The 12,296-nt window shown below is 41.6% G+C and overlaps 1 protein-coding gene and 1 long non-coding RNA gene across 2 annotated transcripts in view; both read right to left on the minus strand.

Annotated features, from left to right (window-relative positions):
- Nucleotides 1-12,296, minus strand: part of RPS6KA2 (ribosomal protein S6 kinase A2) — a 179,542-nt gene that overhangs the window by 116,331 nt on the left and 50,915 nt on the right. The window lies entirely within an intron of this gene.
- LOC142408512 (uncharacterized) lies at nucleotides 3,997-7,462 on the minus strand. The gene is made up of 3 exons (XR_012775313.1): nucleotides 7,321-7,462; nucleotides 6,513-6,573; nucleotides 3,997-4,569 (listed from the first exon to the last, which is right to left on the minus strand). It is a non-coding gene; the product is annotated as an uncharacterized LOC142408512 (long non-coding RNA).

The following is a 12,296-nucleotide window of genomic DNA, read 5'->3' on the forward strand; positions in this document are numbered from 1 at the left end:
AAAAAAGTTACACAAAGTACCTGACAATACCTCATCTCATGTTAGGCTCCAGTTTCACGGACAAATATTTAACAAGGGATACTAGAACTGCATATTTATCTCTTCAGCTGTGTACTTTTATTACGTCCATGGCTAAGACCCAGGTCATTATTTGCAGAAGTACGTATTTCAGTGCCTAAGGACTGTTACCACGCACAAGTACTTGTCTAAACAGATTTTCAGCAGTCTACTGGAAATCTGACCCAGGAAAAGGCCCATTACATTTTGCGGTTTTGTGAACTACTAAGAAGCCTCTAGTTTAGTTCATGTCCCTCAAAGATTCACACGGTGGATCTCCAAGGAACGAGCTGCTAACTGATTATCACACATCCTCTTTTCTATGAAGGCAAAAATTGTTTACAATTACAATGTTATGTAGTAAACAGAAGCATATATTATGTTTAGTTATTATTATTACACCGCACTGAAAAGATGTGTATTTTAAGAATGAGAATAAACAAAATGCAGAAAATCCATCTGGATGCAAAGAAACACCTTTGCAACACTGTTTGGAATACTCCCTCATTTCAAAGAGGTCGAACTGCTGCACCAGTCTTGCCTTTTTGCAGAGATTTCCAGTGTATAATGTGCTTTTGTATAACAAAAGTGCGTGTGTGGTAAGTTTGATGGTTCTCAGCTGATTAGGATCTTGATGAGCTTATCATTACAGCTTCACAGCTGCAAAAATCAAAAGCTTTGCATAAAACATTGTAATGCCAAATTCCTAAATACCACCAGACAAATTTTTACATTTTAATTATTATTTATAAAACAACGATATATATAAGTGTGGAAAAGAGCCATTAAATTAATATGCTCAAATACAGAAATGGATCAACAACAGTTCAGCCAAAGCTGATCCACAGTCTAATGAAGTCTGGAAGGATTTCCAGAGTAGGATTCATCCAAACATATGTCTCTATCTGAGGTAGCTGTCTAAACTTCTGTACAGTTGACAGAGAAATGGGTGCTTTTAGGCTTTAATTTGTATCAGACAAAAGCAGGCCTCTGAAACAGGACTTAGTAAATGTGCCCCTTTCTCTCTGCTGACTGTAAAGGAAGGCTACGCTGATGAGTTCAGATACAGATTAATTCTCCCTTCCCACGTCCCTCAATGACTCCTTCACTTCAGCATTGGATGGAGCATATGTGCTTTTCAAAAGATGTACGCTGCGTTATACTGGATATTTCCAGGCCAGCCTTTGATCGACCCACCTTTTTCACTATGGATTTTCTACAGTCTCCAACAGACAATGCGAGATGCTCTCATCGTTTCATCTTTCTAGCCCGATGTATACTTGTACCAACTATTGCAACATCCTTCTGCAGGGACATTCTTACCCTGCCTGGCTACTGCCATGATCTGCCAGCATGAATCAGAGAAATCAAGGCTCTTCTTGGACATGAAGCTGGAAGCAAAACCACAACTCTGTGTCAGACATCATGCCAAACTTTCACACTGGGGGAAGCTTCAACAAATACGAGAAAACACCAGTTTCTTCAGTCTCTTAATTCAAAATACATTTTACTCTTTAGCGCAATCCTTGCAGTATTTGGCCCATTAGATCCCCTGACATCAGTTAGAAGACTGCCAAGACAACTTAAAACGCAGTGCTCACCACCACGTGCCTGCAGACTGTAAGACGTGGCTTTCAGCTGCCCTGCAGCTTTTTTACTCTGTCACAGCTATGTAAAGGGACATTTACATCAAGTGCTCTTGGTTCTCATCTTCAGCCACTTTATTCACAAAAGCCCTATTGAAAGCAAAGCCACCTGATGACGAAGGAAGGCAGTGGAAACAAGCTCTTTTGGTTTAAACCATTTCTGTTCAGAAGCCTCCAGGGTTTTAAAGTATTGAGGATACCAGTTCTAGAGCAAATTCACTGCTCCACCCTCCATTTTACAAGTATTTTTTTTTTTTTTAACATATCTGCAACCATGCAGAAGGTCAAACTGAGATTACCAAGTTCCTGTCAGCTATTTTTGATGGACCTGTGGCTATTTCAACATTTTCCTGTTCTGGCTGAAAACTGTTATAACAAATCCACGTGGCATCTTAATAGATAGACAGTTTTTTAAAAAGTAAAAGATGATCCAAATGGCTTTACTGAAAATCATGATCGGCCTAGGCTCATAAACATTATCCTGACAACATACGGCACATCTTCAGGGTGAAAACATGACACACAGAGATTTACTGTGAAACTCAATGGTTCTGTGTTGGAAGCAGCAAACCCAGAGCCCTGATCTGTTCAGGCCTGCCAGCCTCGGCAGATGTGTGGGACAGTCTCCTTCTGGCCCACTACGGCAATCCAGTCCCAAAGGATAAGGGGACTCTGCAGTCCCCTTTGCTGCACGCTGTAAACGGACAACGTGGGGAGAGAAGACCAACCCGTATCTACTGTCCCACTGAACAGACAGGTTTGCTCATAAGTGATTACAGAAAGGTGGGATTACACCTACAGAAAGACCAGAGCACAGATAAAAATCTTTATCATCTTTGAGCCATCAACAGAAAGGTGCATGGTGCAACTTCATGACCTCTCCCACAAGTGTATCCCCAACGAGCTGGAGCAGTTAAGGGCTGCTGTACAGTAAACTGTGCAAGATTGTTCCTATGCTCAGAGCAGTCACAAAGCTGTTTGGGACTCCTGGAAGAGGCTAACTTTCCATTCAGAGAAAACTGAATGGGCACAGACTAAAGGAGTTCTTCCTATTCTACTTTTAATGTTCATTTCAAATATAGCTTCAGTTAGTAACCTGAACACAAAGGCAAGTGAACAGCAAAATACAATGGTACACTTCACACATGCATAATCTGATTTTTTAATATCAAGCTAATAAAAGAAAAATGCTTTTTGATGCTCTGTATGGTGGATGCTATCACACAGATAGTCAAAATCACCAGCTGGTTCCACTGGGCTGTGATGCCAGTGAAATCCTTAATGCAGCTGGGAGACAAAATTCTGAAGAAGAAACTGATGCAACAGTATAATCCCTGAGGTTTTTTTGCCACTATCCTAGTTTCAGCTGGGATAGCGTTAATTTTCTTCCTAGTAGCTGGTATAGTGCTATGTTTTGGATTTAGCATGAGAATAATGTTGACAACACGCTGATGTTTTAGTTGTTGCTAAGTGGTGCTTACACTAAATCAAGGACTTTTCAGCTTCTCATGCTCTACCGACTGAGAAGGTTGGTGATGCACAAGAAGCTGGGAGGGGGCACAGCCAGGACAGCTGACCCCAACTGGCCAAAGGGCTATTCCATACCATATGGCGTCATGCTCAGTATAGAAACTGGGGGAAAGCTGGCTGGGGGGCCGCTGCCTGGGGACTGGCTGGGCATCGGTTGGCAGGTGGTGAGCAACTGCATCATGCATCACTTGCTTTGTATATTCTATTATTATTACTATTTTATTTTATTTCAATTATTAAACTGTTCTTACCTCAAGCCACGAGTTTTCTTACCTTTGCTCTTCAGATTCTCTTCCCCATCCCACCAAGAGGGGAGGGTGAGCGAGCAGCTGTGTGGGGCTTAGTTGCCATCTGGGGTTAAACCACAACAGCCACATAAAAATCAGAAGCCCACTTGAACTCAGTAATCCTGAACGAAAACAGGACACCAAGCAACAGCTACTCCTGTTCCTTCACAGATAAGGCATTTATTGAACTCCTCAGTGAATCGTAGGCAATTATGTCTTCAGTGGATTATAGCCTTTAGACTGAGTCTTATTTTATAACCCTAACCAACTAACCATATCTGCACCACTTGTTAACTATATTAATGTTTTATAAATAATAGCATAAAGACAACTGGATGGTAAGTGAATTAATTCAATCAATCAGTAACAACAGGAAGCTAAAATTAATTTTATGGACAAAGGAAAACTAGACAATACTATCAGAAGATGACAAGTGAAAGCCAAAGAGGAAAGCTTAAACCACACAAAAGTTTTACTTCAAAGAAGTGTTTAATCAAACACACAAATCCAGTCCTCATTTGTTTTCCCCATTTGCCCTGCCATAAACAATGAGCAATGCCACAGTTTTTCCAAGAAGCCATGGGAGGTAAAGTTTCTGTAATTTAAGCCAATACTGTAAGGAAAAAAAAATCTTTAATGTAAAACACAGTGAAAAGCTGATTACAAATTTGCTACAAATTTTGCATTGTTTGTAGTCTTAAAGTTATTTACATTTAAAACTGTTGTTTTTCATTGCCGACTACACAGCAGGGTCCCGCTGTGCCAAAGCAGAGCTCCAGTTTGCTTTGTTAAATGCTCAGTTTTCTCAAAAACATTATTTTTGGACTGCGTTTTTTCTGATTGGTTTTCAATGTTCGAAATGTTTCTTTACCCACAAAGGCTGAGTAAATTGACATCTGCTATCCTCAAACTTTATCCAGACCTTATAACTGAAACTTTTTGTACAGGGCAATATCAAAATCTTTAGTCCTCATAAAACTCCTCATGCTTGTGAAGATACACATGGATGTCATCAGTGAGTTTGCATTAAGCTATGTTACTGGATCCATCTGAAAAGTAAAGTAACGTAAGAATTACAGCCTTGCACGGTTGCAATATCTGAACTTCCAGTTATATGAAGTAGTAAGTAAAGCTGGGTGACATATAACACCGCTGTGTAAATAGTCTTTATTTGGCAGTAAGAGTAAAGAGAAGTATAAATTCACATCAGCTTCTCATTTCTGTAACCACTTTTATGCCAACAAGCTGTAACTGTAAATTTTAAGGATACTGAAGGTTGATTAGGTGCATTTATAACTAAGATTCCTGGAACTGCAGAGAGCAGAAGAGCAATCTAAGCTATTTGTCTCACAGTTAAGTGTACTGAAAATAGAGCCAGCCTTTTGTACACAGGCTGCAAGCTGACCCAGGGCGACGTACACCAAACACGTAAGTATTATAGGAAACGCACAACATTATTTCCAATTATTAACAAGAAAAAAAATACATGACGTATGTATACATGCATATACTGGGTTTCATCTGGAGCAAAATGAGAAGAAAATTATTTTTATTTTTTATAAAAGTTCCTCTGAAGACCTAAAGAGTCCATTATATACTAGACAGTGCCTATCAGCCAAGTCAGCTACTGAACACCTCTCCCTCAGCAGTCACCAGTGAAAGGCACATAATCCCTTGCAGTATTTTCTTCACCAACAAACAAGCAAACCAGGTTCCTCCCCACCCTACCTGAAAAACTCCTGCCCTCCTTCCAGTCATCCCATCTCAAAAATTTGGGTCATAAGCTGAGCCTGGGAGAGTGCCAAGAGGAACAGCAGGTCTGGGCTGGGCGGGAGCTGGGGTGGGATGCAGCTGCAGGTCCCTGGGAGCCATGCCAGCATCACGAAGGGCGTGATGGGGAGATGAGCGGAGCAGCTGCCCCTCGGCAGCTCCCCGACCCCGGAGAGGCATCGCCTCAAATAAGTCTGCAGCTGCTCTGCTCTAGGGAAGTTGTAACCAGTCTCTGAAATCCTGACTTGACACTGAGTCGCAGGTGAGTGAGGTTGCAGCTCACATAACGTATACCACCCCAGAGAAGCGGCATTAATGAAAGGAGCCAGGACGTGTTGTAATCGCGGTCAGCTCTGGGGAAGACGTAAGGCAAAACACATGGGGCACGTTCCAGTAGCGTGGCCTCGAAGAGGTGACGGAAGGGTTCGGGTTGTGAAGAGTCACCCTAAATGAACTTGACGTAATCTCCCAGCCCGCCGCAGCCGCACAACTGTTTAACACTGCAGGGTGATCCCTTGGCTATTATAAATGCCACAGAAATCCTGAGCAAAGGCAACAAACAGGTTTGTAACCCGTGTGAACGCTGCAGACAGGTACCAGGGGAGCTCTCAGACTTGGTCTCACAACCACATCCCAGCCCGCTCTGGGACTTGGAGAAAACCAGTAACACTGCTGGTCTAAACGGGGGCTGTTCCCCACCTTCTAATCTGCGCGTGGAAACTGCAAGCCCTAAACCAAGCCTGTTATAATGTCTACCTACACTAATTAGCTGATTATGCGAGACTAAAGACATGCACCAAACCTAAATTATATTATGGATAAAGTCAGGAGCAATAAACCTAATCACAGCATGAAAGCCTCAGGTTAGATTCAGGAAAATCCTTCCCTGGCAAGGGCAGAGAAACTCCAGAACAGATGCCAGTTAACATCTAACTAGCTTGTATCCTACGTCCCTTCAAAACTAGCTTGTATCCTACGTCCCTTCAACTGCCTCTTTTTTGTCTTACGCTATCTGGTATTACACTCTTCTTTTGTGTTTTTCAAGTGCCCACAGTGTGTGCACATGGCTGTAAATACAATAAATACTATTAACAAATGGTGGCTATTACAAGATTTATAGCAGATATTCAGGATCCACCTTACGAATACAGGGCCCAGATCTAAAAAAACCCCTCACTTTATTAATAGGCATAAGTCTGATTTATGCTTTTAGCTCCATTACCAGCAATGTAGTAGATGTTTGAGAAGAAACTGCTCTTGTAATAGTTTTGCAGGATCAGGCCCTAAAAACGGAGGATACAGATGGCGAACATAAGATGCACGCTGAGTGAAAACAACTCTCGCTTTCCACGGTGGCAGAATGCCAGTTAGTTAGAGCCTGCTGATGACGGTACAAGAAGAGGAGGAACTGTCATGCATATGTGCCAAATTTACCCGTTTAAAAAGTGAATTGGGCATCACCGTCTGCTGCAGCTAATCAACAAAATGAGATAAGTGGGGCAACAAATTATGCCCCTTTTAATCAACTAGCACTGTCATATCTTTTGTAAACAGGGAGAGTTTCTAAATTTGCTTTTGATAAGTTTGAAGCAGTAAAAGAAGATGGAAGCATCCTGTTAACAAATTACTGGCTCAATTCAAAGACCATCAAAGGACTTTCTGCAGACTTTAGATCAGGTTCAAAATACATAAATAACATCACTCCATAAAGGAAAGTCAAGGATGAAGAGCAGATTCATCACTGGGGTTTTTAAAAGTTATTTGAGAAAAGGATAAATTACTAGATCCTGATTGTGGATTTCCAACAGTGTGACTACACCATATTGATGAAAGCATAAAGGCCTCTATTTTACTTGCTGCTTGGCTGCATCAGTCTAGACAACAACCAGACAATGTTGTATTATTTCACCTCTTGTAAAAGGGAGCAGAAGGAAAACCCAGAATTCCACCAGCTTATCTCCCTTCAGAATGCAAGTCTTCTCTGAAAAAGATAAATGCCACCGATTCTTTTTGTATTCAGAAGATAGCACCTGGACCATGTACTCCTGATGTGAACGTCTGCGGGGGGAATTCCCAGCGCTCCTGATACACCATCCCAGCCAGAAGAGCTCCAGCACCGTACCCATTTATATTTTTGCACTCCTCAGTGTGAAAGAGCTCAGTTCCAGAATATAATGTTACACAAAGAGCAACCATAAACAAACTGGATTAAAAATGATTCCTGAAAGTAGCCTAGATATTTAAAGAAAGTTTTCCTAAAGTGATACAAGTCTGAACACATGATCAATTAAACAAAAAAAAAAAACCCAGATATATAGAAAATGTCTATGAAAATCTAGGTTTTCATCCAGATTTGAAAGCTCCTTGCACAGGATGCCCGTAGACTTTGCAGCCTTTACAAAAATCTTTCTATAATACAGAGTTTTATCAAACCCAATAATTAAAAACTAATTCAACTGAAAGCCAAATCAGAAGCTGCATGGTTCACCTGGTTTACAAAAGACTTGGAACCTTCAGTAATCCAGTTAAAATGATTTGCCAAACAAAACTACTTGACTACAGAAGGTAAATACACAACCTTTGCTTATAAACGCATAAGGTAACTGCCTGAGGAACAGCCCAGCATTGCATTGGTACTGCAATGTCCCTTCATTTTTGCTTTCCCTCTCTGTTAGGGAGAAATTAAATTCTCTTCAGAGTTTCCGCTGCCATTGAAAAAAATCTCAACAATCCAAATACAGGATTTACTCCACTGACCACTAATGCCAAAGGCCCCAAAACCACTTACTCTGAAAGAAGATGAGTTTTGCAATTTGTAGCTGCATCTATAAAGCAATGAAAAATTGATGGTTTCCTTTTGCCTGCCATAGAAAGGGCTGCTTTGTACATTTCTTTCCTCAGGGAATCCATTGCTATAATTTTCCATTGGAGAATTTCTGTATTCCTGCATTGCTGAAGTCACTGCATTGCTGACCTCATTTGGGTCATGAAAACCCTAGGATTAATCACGTCTGAAAACAAACAAAAAATTAATTGTTACATAAATTTACTTGCTTGATTATCTGTAACTATTTCCATCAAATACTATGCAGCATTCTTCAAAATGTTAAAACACACAGGCTGCAACGTCTGCATTTTTTCATCTATAACAAATAAAAGAGAGTAATCTACGTTTCATTTTTCTGTATTGTTATTATCAACAGCATATGCACTGTGAACATCACCCATTGTAGGATGTCAAAGTAACAACAGAAACGTTAGTCTAGTCTCAGAAAACCCTGCAAGTTGGGTAAGTATTAACCTCGGATGCTGTGAGATTATGCTGCTTGCCTATGGTCACACAGTGAATTTGACAGGACCAGGAATAAAGCCCAAATTCCCCGATTCCCCAGCCCTATTCACAAGACAACACTGATGTAATTGCTAAGTTTTAATTTAATGGTCTGTACAATTCATATTTCTAAATCTCCAGAGTTTGTAACAGCAGGTATTAATGTTTTACTTCAAGTTCAAAAGTACGAAGTACACTAAAAGCTGGTTTTAGTTCAATGGAAATGAAATGACCCATCTCAAAACACCGTGCTGTTTAGAGCATGCTAATGCTTACAGAACTGTATGGAAACGCTAGGTACGCAGCTCTCGGGTTTGATTACTCATGTCATCAGAGCTGGCAATGCGGCGCTCGGATCGGCTTGCACAGGGCTGCCCGGGACGTTTCCATACAGCTCCTCTTTACGTAAGGCAGGCGTAACCTTCACCCTGCCCTTGCAGGCCCAGCTCCCTCGAAATGCCACAATGAGAGGTCAGTCCCGTTAGATTTTATAGATCTTCAGCATATGTTCACTAGGTGGGATAAGTACCAAATGCGTGTCGGTGGGGTTCCCTACCCTGCACTCAGAGGATATTCTGGTTTCCAAAAGATCGAACAGCAGCTCATTAGAGGAGCTGTTACAGGATTCAACTGCCTGTTCCCCAGTCCCATTTCTGCTGATACAAGTGCGTGCCGAACACGTCTCTCTGCAGCAACCCCAAATTCTCTTTTTTCAGAGGTCCCGAGAGCCCCTAAATGCGGAGAGCCAAGACGAGCTGCAGGTACCCAACCTTTGGAAAGTCATCATTTGCACAGGTGGCAGAAGAAGCATGGAGAAGCACGCATGCTTCAGACCACCATACAGGTGGACAATCCTCTCTGTGTCCCGAAACTACCACCAGTATGCACGCAAAACCGAAGTCTGCCACTCCAGAAAGTTTTGCACATGCAAAATACAATTTCAAAATTTATTTTTAGCTTCGCTGTCTTCACTGTGCCTTCATATCTCTTGCTAACTGACTGTTCCTTCCTCAATTGACTTGCATGCTTTATTGGTCTTTCAGATCTTACTGGTCCTAGCCATTTCGTGGGTTAAGCAACATCTGCTCTTATAATTAGAAGAGAAGAGATTAACAAGTCAGAGAACAGTCATTACCTGCAGACATTCTGAAAACAGCCATCTCTACAAATCCAAGAGACAGAACCATCAATTACAGTATTCCTAGAGGTAGACAGTATTTGCATAGAAAGAGTATTTTAATCTTGTAAGTAGAACCCACAGTGAAATAGGTTTTTCTATTTCCAAAAATGTAAACTGCAGTATTTCAGGAAATAAACAGTGGAATTAGTGCTTGCAGTGTCACTAAATGTAGATTGTGTCATGCTTCTAGTGATTAACCAATTCTAGAATAAGGGACTACTTAGCATGAGGGAAAGAAACCCCAAAACATTTAACCAGTAACAGCTTCAGCTCCACTGACAATCACCTCTTCATGAACTTCTGGGACTACTTGCACGTACAATAGCATACATGTGTTTAATATCGGAGCCAGAGGCATCCAGTTATCCCGGTTACTTGGATAACGCCAAAATAAAGACATGCTTTCTTGAAGAACTTCAGCTCAACTGTAGTGTAAGAACACTTTTTTAACCTCTTGTTTTGTTTTTAATTTGAAGAATCTACTTATTGGAAAGAATATTGTACTTAGAATCTGTTGGAAATTTTATTTAACTATCTTGGATTTTGTTACAAAGTTCACTTGATCTATATATGTAAAACTAGAATTAGATTTTTTTTTTTTTTTTAACTGAGCGTGTTTTGAGAACAGTTTTTGAGCTGGGGTTTTATTATAGATCTTTAAAAGATGCTGCAAAAACATGTTTTCCCTCATTTTTTAAAATTCTATTTTCATCTTAGTTTGAAGGTAAGTTTAAAAAAATTAACATGTTGCTTTTCAAGAACATCTCAAGACAAAAATTGAAGAATTATATACAAAAAGCATGATACAGTTTTCAAGCATGAATTCTGGGGAAGGGTTTATAAAATTAAAGCAACTTTTGAAAACTGTTATAAACATTATGACTTGGTGACTCAAAAGAAAAACCCCTAGTTAAATAAAAAACGTCTGCATGGAAAATCATATTGGCTAGGTAGCTGTAATTTAAATTAGGTATAGTAGCAGTAAACATACCAGAGTAACAGGAGAAGACAAAGGTAAGGTTGAGATGGAAGGCGCGCATGCACACATATGCACAAAATCTTCCAGACCTGTTGTTACCTCAAATGACGTAATTTCATAACACCTCTCTCTACATGGGGAACAGCACAGGACAGACCAATTCATTCCTAAATTAGACAAATAAGCCTGGACCGAACCACTTGCCCTGCCAGAGACCAGACTGGTCATGCTGCTGGAGACACTCGAGGTCTCACAGTGTCATCTGGATCGTGCCGGTGAGTGAACGCTTGTCCTGGGAAAGGGGGAGTTCACTGTGCAACCCTGTATGCAGCCCCCTACCAGCTGAGGAAAGCCCTACAGTCAGGGAGACAGGTACCTTGTATGGACTTTAAAAGGGGAAATCTTAGAGACCTCAGTAAATTTCAAATTCTTGGAAAATTTTGTGACAGCAGCCTAGAAATGCCAATGCACCAATTTAAAATAAATGAAATACACCGACCACAATGTGACACACTTCTTTCAAAAGCTGCTGCGCTCATAAATTCATATACAGGGGTTTTCCCACAGAACTGATGTGGGGTCGATAGCCGTTGCAGAAAGTACAGGCGCTCTCCTTTCTCCCCAGGACTGAACGTGAGAGCGTGGAGCAGATTCGGAGCCTCCTTCGGAGCTGAACGAGCCGGTCGGAGCTGTGGAACGACTGCTGGGGATGGCAGGACCATGCTCTGCTCCCTTGTCCTTGGTCAAGCAGAACATCCCTTTCTGAGCTGTTTGCTCCCTCTTGGGCAGGGTCAAGTCCTGCTAGCACAGCAGAGAGGCAGAGTGCAAATCAAGAAAAGCTAAGTGAGCTGTAAAGGGCAAATACATACAAGGGGTACCATCTGGCAACAATATAAGGAAAAAAAGCATTAAGTGGCTTATATAAACCAGTGCCATAAAACCCCTGTTACAAAAGCAGCTAAGGACACCATCTCTCCCAGCCTGAGGTGCCTCTGGCTGAGCACTGTGACAAGAACAAAATTAAGGTTACACAATGCCTTGTATTAGGCCCAAAATAAACGAAGTCAGGACTTGCATTTTGACAGCAACGTGAACCAAACAAAGCCTGTGCTGCTGGGTAAAACCCCTGAGCTCCTCACCATTGTCATGGTGAACTGGGATGGGTGGGAGATGCGCAGGGGCTACCTCGGCCGCAGGAGCCCCATGAGGCACAGGCGTGCTGGGACACACACAGACCTCCCACCCCCTGTCCCTTCTAGCCAGGTCCTCCACGGTCCAGCTTATAGCACAGGCTCACCACAACAAGAAAAGCCCAGCGCTGCCAGGGAATTAAGGCCTGAACTAAAGCCAGCTGAAGTCAATCAATGACTTCAATGCATTTTCAGTCAGACCATTGTAGCGCTCTCTGCAGGGGTTAAAACCTCTGTCTCTCTGATCACCACCACCACCATCATCTTCTGGTTCCTCAGCTGGAGGTAAACCTGCACTGTTCCCGACTTTTAAGGACTACAGAAAC

This window comes from Mycteria americana, chromosome 3 (assembly GCF_035582795.1).
Source record: "Mycteria americana isolate JAX WOST 10 ecotype Jacksonville Zoo and Gardens chromosome 3, USCA_MyAme_1.0, whole genome shotgun sequence".
Lineage (NCBI taxonomy): Eukaryota > Metazoa > Chordata > Aves > Ciconiiformes > Ciconiidae > Mycteria > Mycteria americana.